This window comes from Zingiber officinale, chromosome 8B, assembly GCF_018446385.1.
Source record: "Zingiber officinale cultivar Zhangliang chromosome 8B, Zo_v1.1, whole genome shotgun sequence".
Lineage (NCBI taxonomy): Eukaryota > Viridiplantae > Streptophyta > Magnoliopsida > Zingiberales > Zingiberaceae > Zingiber > Zingiber officinale.
In genome coordinates, this window is record NC_056001.1 from 114,946,368 (window position 1) to 114,956,398 (window position 10,031).

Sequence of the window (10,031 nt, forward strand, 5' to 3'; positions counted from 1 at the left end):
CATTTTATTTGACAGGCTCTCTTACATTTATGGCTTGCACTTCTTGAATATCTGAGGAAAATTCCATCCAACTTTTGTTCGACCATTCATGGAGGTTCAATGTCACTTGATCAATTAATGAATAAGCTTCATCTATACTTTTGTCCATAAAAGAACCTCCAGCTGATGAATCCAATAAACTCTTGTCTAAGAAAGAAATTCCCCCATAGAATATGTGCAAAATCAACCATTTTTTAAAACCATGATGAGGGCACTGTCTTTGAAGACTCTTGAATCTATCTCATGCTTCAAATAATGATTCTCCATATTCCTGAGCAAAATTTATTATGCAATTCCTCATATACACTGTTCTACTTGGAGGAAAAAATGATTCAGAAATTGCTTCTCCAATTGTTCCCAACTTGTGATGCTTTGAGGACAGAGAGAATATAGCCTAGCCCTTGCTTTATCCTTGATACTGAAAGGAAATGCCATCAATCGAACTGCATCTGCTAATACTCCTTCACATTTCACCAAATCACAAATCTCTAAAAATGTTTCAAGATGCAGATAAGGACTTTCTGATACTTCTCCTCCAAATTTGTGACCTTGTATCATGAAAATTATCTCTGGGTCTAGTTGGAAACTTTCTGCTTCAATTTGAGGTTGCGCAATGGGAGATAAAAATCTTGCAGAAAAGGGTATAGAAAAATTTCTCATAGGTCTGCTTGACATGTTAGTGCTCATGGATATTCAGGAATCAAAAACAAGAAATGAAATGCAACATGAAAAGCAGGAAAGAAAATGCAGAAATTAAATTGCAAGAAAAAAAGCGCATAATGAAAACAAGAAAGAAAAGACAAAAGGAACAAGAAAAATGTCTAGAATAATTCATATGCTAAAGATTGCAAGATATGTTTACAAAAGAAAAGAAGAAAGAAACTAGATCAAAAGAGAAAACAGAGAAAAGTTAGATTAAAGTGCTAGAAATCAAGAATGCAAAGTTAGAATTAGGATTAACAAAAATTAGTTAGAATTAGGATTAACAAAAATTTACAAAAAGTCGAAAAGAATACAAGAAAAACATAGTTCTAAAGATTAGTTACAATTATACTAATGATAAAGAAAGAAAAGTTATGTTTAGCCTAACTCAATTGATAATTCCTAATGTTATAGCGCAGTCCTCGGCAACGGCGCCAAAAACTTGTTACGTTCCGCAAGTGTACAGAAATGTCGCAAGTAATATAAAAGATTATCGTATCCAAAGGGACTGGAATAAGCACTAGAAATGTTTCAACACGAGTTAGCCAAACAACTAATCAATTGGTTTCCAAAAGCTAAATGTAACTAAGGAAAAGTAAACATAGAAATGTAAGATCAACAGACAAGATTATGGGCTATGATAAAGGAATGTTTTAGGAGTTTTGGTTTCTTTGTAGGATTCCTCAATGTAAATGATCTACCAAATCCTATTTCTCAATTGTCCAACATTTATAGAAGGTTGTCGGTTCTCTCTTGCAATAGACAACCGGCTTAGGACTCAAATTTATACCTAAATGCGATCAATTAGATATGAGCCTATGTTGTCCTTACACGGGCATGTTCCTGTCACGAAGATCCCTCGGAAAATCAACATAGAAATCATTGCCTCTCAACCCATAAGATATAAAGATTAATGCATACATTTATCCTACCCTCTTGAATTATCATATTTCCCCCCTAAAGCTTATCCCTCACACATCCTTACACGGGCTTACACCTTACGCGTGCTTCCCTCAAAAAATCGAGTGAGAGATAATCTCTACAAGATCCACAAGACATTCAAACAATCAATCAAGAATGTGAATTAGGTCCAAATCACAACAATACATCCAAGATTGAATTGATACAAACAAGACAATATCATAGAAACAAGGAAATGGCAGATCTACAAGAGTTTACATCAATTCATCATACAAATACTCCCTCCATCCTAAAACAAAGAGATCTACTCCATGAATCGAAGAGAGAAATCCGAAAATACAAAGATTACAAGCATTTCTTGATCCCCCAATCCAAGAAGAGGATAGAAAGAAAACTTATCTAAGATGAAGCTTGGTCTTCGGATCCAATCCACGCTCCCGGAGTCGATTCCGTTGAAGATCCTTCTTTAAATCGCCCAGAAATCCTCCCAAGATTGGAAGGAAAGCCCCAAATCTCGCTCTCTCCCAAGAGGGAGAAGATCCCCTTTCAAATCTTGAAGAAGGCTTTAAATAGAGATGTAGTTTGGGCGCCACACGGCCCTGTGGCACGGCCGTGTGAGGTTCACACGACCCTACCCACTTTCCTCTCTACCAGCCTTTCACGGTCGTGTGTGAGACACGGCCATGGAAAACATCCCCAATAGCCCCTTTACACGGCCGTGTAGATCTACACGGCCTGAACTGTCTTAGCCTCTGGAAATCTGGCACGGCCGTGTGATGCACACAGCCTGCTTCCTTCCTTGCCACTGAGAACCCCACACGACCGTGTAAGACACACGGCCGAGGCTTCTCCTTTCTCTGGAAAACTCACATGGTCGTGTGGTGCACACGGCCTAGGCTCCTTCTCAATCTGGGTTCTTCAGATCCTTGCACGGTCGTGTGAGGTTCACACGGCCATGACCTCTTCGTTTCCTACTGCAACTTTCTGGCCCATGATCTCCACACGGCCTGGGCAACCCCCCAGAGCAGGGCAGTGTGTGGTTCAGGTAGGGCACCTTCTTCCCTTTGCTTTGCTCACAGATTTGGCTTCAAACACAAAATCTTCACCAATTTCGACTCCTGTGTACAGAAAATGCACAAAAGCATATCTCTGAACAAAGAGAGTAAATATGCTAAAAAGGAAAGCTGAAAGTACGAAAATGCATAGAGCAAGTATGCTCAAAGTATGTGAATGTGCGTCAAAACATGTCAATAAATGTATACAATCTACGTAGGGGTCATAACTTTTAGGATGATGAATAAAGAAGTTTGGTCTTTTAGTGATTTTAATAATTGTTTTGGTTTACCCATTGGTGGTGCCCATTGATTTGATGATGAAATTAGATGGAATAAATTTTGGACGTCAATAACCGGATCAAAAGACCCTTATGAACCCTCTAGAGCCAAGGCATCTCGCATGCAAAACCCAACCTTTAGATACCTTCACCAAGTGATGAGCAAAATGATCTTTGGTTGAGGAGAGAGTGATGGGGTGGTTAGAAAGGTAGAACTCTATTCTCTTTGGGTGATGTTGAATAAAGTAGATTTTGATTTGTAAAATTTGTTGAGGGCATCTAAGGCATCTTCGGGGATGATAGTGTTTGGTGGATTGATCACCCAAATAGCATTCAATCTGGGTTGTGAGCTTGATGGATTAGAGGTGATTCATGGTAATGACAAGATCAATATCGATTCTTGTCTTGCTATGAAGATGATTTGTTAGGATGAGAATGAGTTTATTTTCCCTAGGAACAATGGTTTTCCATTACCCCTTCCTTGCCCCAAGCGCACTTCAATTCGCAACCCCGTGAACTGGGTGATTACTGATTTACACCCTGAGACTGTACCCTCCATTATAGAATAAACCAAGTACCACCAAGAGCCCTCATCATTAGGATTCCCGCACCCTTCTGGACATCCGGAACCTCCTAGGCACTCTTTTGCCTATGGTATAGGATCATCTAGATTTGATTTTTTTGACTTCCGTGCCTCTTTAGACTCCCTTCATGAGAAGAAAAATACCCAACAACGATTGTTGGAGGGTCGTTTCAAGTTATCTGACGACCAATTTAGGGAGGTACAGGATCTTTTTCAGTTCACTAGGGACTTCCATAGTCAGGTGACAGGGTTAGTTCAGGATTATGAGGTTGACCAGGAAAGAATGAGAAATGTATGGATGATATGGATATCACTAGACAACAAGTAGATGTCCTTTATCAATATCATCAACACCTTGGCCATCTTCCTAGTATGCCTAGATTTCCCCTGGCTCACATCAGAGACCCCCTTATCCCCCACCCCTGCCACTGTATTGATTTCATCGGGATGATGAAAAGTTTAAGTCTGGGGGGGTGTTGTGTCTGTCTGCACAACCTGAGTCGAGTCGAGTTTTCTTTTCTTTCTGCATTTTATTTTGTTTTGCATATTTTATTAGTATATTTTGTTTATTCGCATTTTACTAGTTTCATATTTCTATTTGCATTTCATTTGCACTTTGCTTTGTTTATTCGCATTTTATAAGTTTCATATTTCTAGTTTTGAGGCATATTTGAGGGCATCAAACCTTCTACTTTTTCTGCTACTTGTCCGACAGTAAAATAACTAGCATCTCCTTAGTTCATGTGTTGTCAAGATAGTGTTAGTATGTTTGATGTATCTCCTTTCTCTATCTTTAGTAGCATGAAATAAGCTAAGTATTGTATGGAGTTTGATATAAGTTTTGCCATAACCTTAAGGATCTTATTTTCACTACACTTAAGTACTTGCACGACCGTGCCCCCCATGATCGAAGCCAAGCAGTACATGACCGTACAATCCTGCATGGTCGTGTCCCCAAAGTTGAGCCCCCGGTTCACACGGTCGTGCCAATTGGCACGGCCATGCAGCGTAGCCAGAGACAAGAAAGGGCATAGTTGTGCCATCCTTACACGGTCGTGTCGCCGCAACCGTGCCCTAGTGTATAAAAGGGTTTTAACCCTTTTCCTCAAGGGGGGAGAGCCTGGAAGTGAGCCGTCAGGGAGAGAATCAACTTGGTGCCATTCTACGTCGTCCAAGACCTCCGTCCAGCAATCCTTTATCACCACATCAAATCCAGAAGCAAAGGATTGGATCCGAAGATCGCACGTCGTCGTTGGATAAGCATCTTTTCTCTTTCTCTCTTCTTGTTTGAGAATTATATGCTTAACATTATGTCTTCGGATTTTTCTCCAGCATGTATGGAGTAGATTCTTTGTTCTAGGATTAGGGAGTAGTTGTGGATTGGTTTGATGTAGACTCATACTTTTGCCTCTATTTCATTGGATGATTTCGCTTGCTTTGTTTGGACTACTCGATCTCTATATCGTGTTAATTGATTGTGTAGGAATTACCTATCTCGTAGAGAGAATATCCTAGATCGTACATGAACATCTATGATTCTTCCTTGAAAATAGAGAGAACTCCTCTACAAAGAAGTAAGAGACCAAACTAAGCTCCTTATCTCTATCCTTAATGACACCAATTAGAGTAGTGTTATTGTGATCTACCGAGGCATCCTAGTGACAGGGGTTAACCGTAACATGATTTCATAGGGATCTTCTTTATTTGGCACCTAAGATTAGATACTTTAGCTTCTGGCAAATGCATGTTTATGGACAATGAGTAAAGGATAGGATGTAATACACCAACATCACCACAATGAAACCGAACTCCTAGGACTCTTCATAAACCAAGTCTATTACTTCCTCTTTGCTAGTTCTCGTTTCCATTTCTAAACCCCTTTTCTTTAGATAACTTACAACCATCGGTAGTTTAGCTAATCCTAAGTAAGCCATCGCTAGTGCTTATAAACAGTTCTCGTGGAATCGATAATCTTTATTACTGATGACGAATCCGTGCACTTACGGTTCGTAGCAGAAGTCAATCCTTGAAATAGATATTTAATCAACTTTTATAATATGGTTTAACTTCTGATAAACACATGGGTTGAACTTGGATTAATAATGTTAAGTTTCATTTGCAATCCAAGTTTAACTTCTGAAAAGCACATGCGTTGCTAGGAAAAATTCTGTGCTTGTATAAATTTTTATACATGGGAAATAGAACGGAATTCCAAGTAGCACCCAACAAAAACTAGGAAAGCCCAGAGACTAACTCAGGATCCTATGATATTCATAGAAGGCATCAACTTCTTGACTAGTAATGCTCATGGCCTCTATGAATTCTCTCATTCTAGCCTGATCAATGTCATAATCCTGGATAAATTTGGCCACCTAACCTTGGAAATTCCTCCTGAACTAAAAGTGTTCTTGCACCTCTCTATACTGATCATCCGACAAAGTAAAGTGGCCCTCAAACATTATTCATTGGGCCTCTTACTTTTTGTGAAGTGAATCCAAAGAGGCGTGAAAGTCAAAAAAATTAAATCTAGAGTGACCCATGCCATAGGCAAAAGAGTGCCTAGCAGGTTCTGAATGTCCGGACGTCTGCGGGTGTCCAGATGACAAGGGCTCAAGGTGGGACTCAGTGTCTCTAGACAAGGAGGGAATATACTCGGGAACTGAATCGGTGATCACCCAATTAGCAGGGTTGCGAACTGAGGTCCACTCGGGACAAGGAAGAGGTAATGGGAAACCATCTCTCCTAGGAAAGGCAAACCCATTCTCATCCTGGAAAATCATCTTCATGGCAAGACATGCATCAATATCAATCATATTATTGCCATGAATGATTTCTAACTCATCTAGATCACAATCCAGATTTATAGCTATTTGGGTAATTAAGCCACCAAAGACAATTAATCCCGAAGATATTTTCCCGGCTCTCACAAGGTTTTATAGAAAATGGAAATCGGAATCAAAGTCAAACTTATGCAACATAGCCTAAAGAGCATAAAGTTTCACTTTCCTAACAACTCCATCACTTTCCCTTCTACTAAAAATAGTTTTACTCATTACTCGGTGTAAGTACCTAAAGATGGGATTTTACATATGGGAAGCTTTAGATTTAGAGGGATCATAAGGTTGGTTCAATTTGGTAATTGAGTTCCAAAAATTATTCCAATTAAATCTAGGGTCAAACCTTCGAGAGCCGCCAGTAGACAAACCAAAACAACTGTTAAAGTCACTAAATGTCTACTGAAATTCTTGATTCATTAACCTAAAAGTAATTTTACCAATATAATCATCTTCATTCAAGTAGTGGACATCTAATGAGCTTAAGAAGTCAAATATAATTCGAAGATATGTAGGTAGATGTGTATACATAATATCATCCCAATCAAGAGAACCAATCAACCAATCCATATCATCTCTAATTCCTAGAGTATCAAAAATAATTGGGTCTATATATCGTGTGCACACAATCTTTCTTGTGACAAGAATATTAAATATAGCTTTATGATCATCATTTCTAAAGACAATATTGAATTCATTGTCGTTACCTTCGTCGTGTGCCATCCTCTTGCCTTTTCCCTTTGTAACTTTCTCCTTGCCCTTTTCTTTTGTTGGTTCCTTTCCTCCACTGGATCCACCACTTCCTTGTTGAAGCTTTTTCAAAAGATTAGACATGATGTCTAGTTAAGAGAGGGTAAGATGCTTGATTGGAGAAGTGAGATCTTGAGAAAATAGATTTTGAGAAAGAAGGTCTTAAGTAAGGAGGTTGTAGATCTTGAGGAAGAGAGGATTTACTGTTTAGATCTAGATCTAGATCTTTTTTATGGAGAAAAATGAGTAAGAGATCTAGATCTAAGAAGCAAGAAGAGAGGTTGAAGATGAGAGGGATTAGGGAAGAAGTGATTGGCTTGGGGGTGTGACTGGCACAGCCTTGACACGACCATATCTTATAGACACGGCCAAATCTTGATACTCCACGCGACCGTGTAGATCTACACGGCTCAAGTCTTCCCCTTCTCGGCCAAACCCACATGATCGTGCCAATTAGCATGGGCAGTGTCGTCTCCCTCTCGATTAAGCTCACACGGCCTGTGTGTGTCACACGACCGAGTTCTTTTCCTTCACTGCTAGCCTCACACGACCGTGTATGTCGCACAACCACCTTCTTCTTCTTCTCTGGAATTTTCACACGGCCTTGTGAAATCACACGACCTTGTCCATATTCTCCTCGGGTGAGCTCACACGGCTTGTGTGAGCTACATGACCAGCTACTCCTCCTTTTCTATCTTTGTCACACGGCCGTGTAAGGTACACGACCGAGCTCTGTTAAGTCAAAAATTATTGAGTTTACTCCTTTTTCGGCTTGTCTAACACTTCCATGCCCATGAAATAATCATGACCAGCTCATGGAGGTAATATACAATTTGAAAACAAAAATAACAAAAGTTTAAAAACACTAACAAATGACAAAGAAGACTCAAACTGAATTTAACTAAATGAACCCTTGGGTTACCTCCCAAGTAGCGCTTGTTTAAGGTCATTAGCTCGACCCTGTCTCCGTTTTCACGGATTATACCCAAGGTGGCACGAATTTTCCTCCTTGGGTTGATGATGCTTCCTCTTCCTTCATTCTTGCCTCGGAGGGCAAAGGAATTTTTTTTATTTTTAATTGGGGGTCTTCTCCCAATGCTTGCCAGATCATGTTCTTCATCTGACGGCCTCCCGTGAGGATGGAAGCTCCATTCCTCCACTTTATAAGCATCCACCCCGCTACAAATGCTTACTGACAAAGAAGAGACATAATTAGGAGAATTAGATAAATCATACTCGAACCTTTCCTTACCGATGACCAAAGAAAGTTTATGGTTTTTCACATCAATTATGGCTCCAGCTGTTGCAAGGAAAGGTCTTCCTAATATAATTGGAATTTTTGGGTCTTCCTCCATGTCTAGTACCACAAAATCTATGGGTATAATGCTGCCACCGACTTCTACCAACACATCTTCAACAATACCCATAGGGTAACTGCAAGAATGATCAACTAATTGTAGTGTCATGGTAGTGAGTTTAAAGTTTTTGAGACCTAGCTTATTATAGATAGAATATGGTATGAGGTTAACACTTGCTCCCAAATCACAGAAAGATTTTTCAATGAATTCAGATCCTATGGTGCAAGGAATATAAAAACTTCCAGGATCTTAGAGTTTTGGGGAAGTGTTCTTCTCAAATAAAGCACTGCATTCTTCTGTTAGAGCTACCGTCTCGATGTCTCCTTTTCTTTTTTTATTTGACATAATGTCCTTCAAAAACTTGGCAAACTTCGACATTTGTTGAATGACATCAATCAGAGGGACTTCAGCACAAATATCTTTTATCTTGTCAAGAAATCTGCCAAATTCTTCATCCTTCTTCATCATAACTAATCTTTGCGGAAAAGGGATTTCTTGGCTTTGAGGGTAGAGTGGAAGAGTCTCTTCAACCTTCTTGGTATTCCCCTCATCATCTTGAATCTAAATTGGTTCAAGTGTTTGAGGAGAGAGCTCTTCTTGAATTTTCATCCATTTTGGAGCAGTCACTTGAGGATCTCCAAATGTCCGTCCACTTCGAAGCTCAATTCTATTACAGTGTTCCATTGGGTTGACATCAGGTTTTCCTGGAAAATGTCTTGGTTCTCTTGAAGATGATGAAGCTATATGAGCAATCTGGCTATATTGCATTTTTTGGTGCTTCTCAGAACTATCCATTCTCTGATTTAGCATCTTGATTTCTTACTTCAATTCATTTTGACCAGAAATGACTTCCTCGAGCCATTTTCTCCAACTTGGATAACTAATAGCCTTGAGTAGGTTGTTGTTGTCGATAGCTTTATTATTACGGCTGGTAGCTTGGTCTAGTCCCCGTGGATTGCCCTTGTTCTTGGTTGTTATAATAAGAAAAGCTTGGATGATTCTTCCAACCAGGGTTGTATGTGTTGGAGTATGGATTATTTTTCCTTTGAATATAACTCATGATGGCGTCACACTGCTCAATTTGATTGACTTGTGCAGAGATGGCTCCCAAGGGGCATGAGTCTTGAGCATGATCTAAACTTTCACATGTTTCACAAACACATATTATGGCATTGACCATGCTTGAACTAGTTCCCATATTTTTCAGATTTTTTATAAGAGCATCCAGCTTTGCAGACATCAAAGTGATTGCATCTAAATCAAATTTTCCTGATGCTTTAGTTGGGTTTGCAGACGAATAGCCTCCACATTTTTCTGATGCCCATTGATGATGGTTCTGTGCTACACTTTCAATTATATCTTCGACTTCATCAATACTTGCACGACTGTGCCCCCCATGACCGAAGCCAAGCAGTGCATGACCGTGCAATCCTGCACGGCCGTGTCCCCAAAGCCGAGCCCCCAGTTCACACGGCCGTGCCAATTGGCACGGCCGTGCAGCGTAGTTAGAG

General features: G+C 39.8%; 1 non-coding gene across 1 annotated transcript; it reads left to right on the forward strand.

Annotated features, from left to right (window-relative positions):
• Positions 1-236: 236 nt before the first annotated feature.
• LOC122018221 lies at positions 237-342 on the forward strand. The gene has a single exon (XR_006121650.1). It is a non-coding gene; the product is annotated as a small nucleolar RNA R71 (small nucleolar RNA).
• Positions 343-10,031: the final 9,689 nt, after the last annotated feature.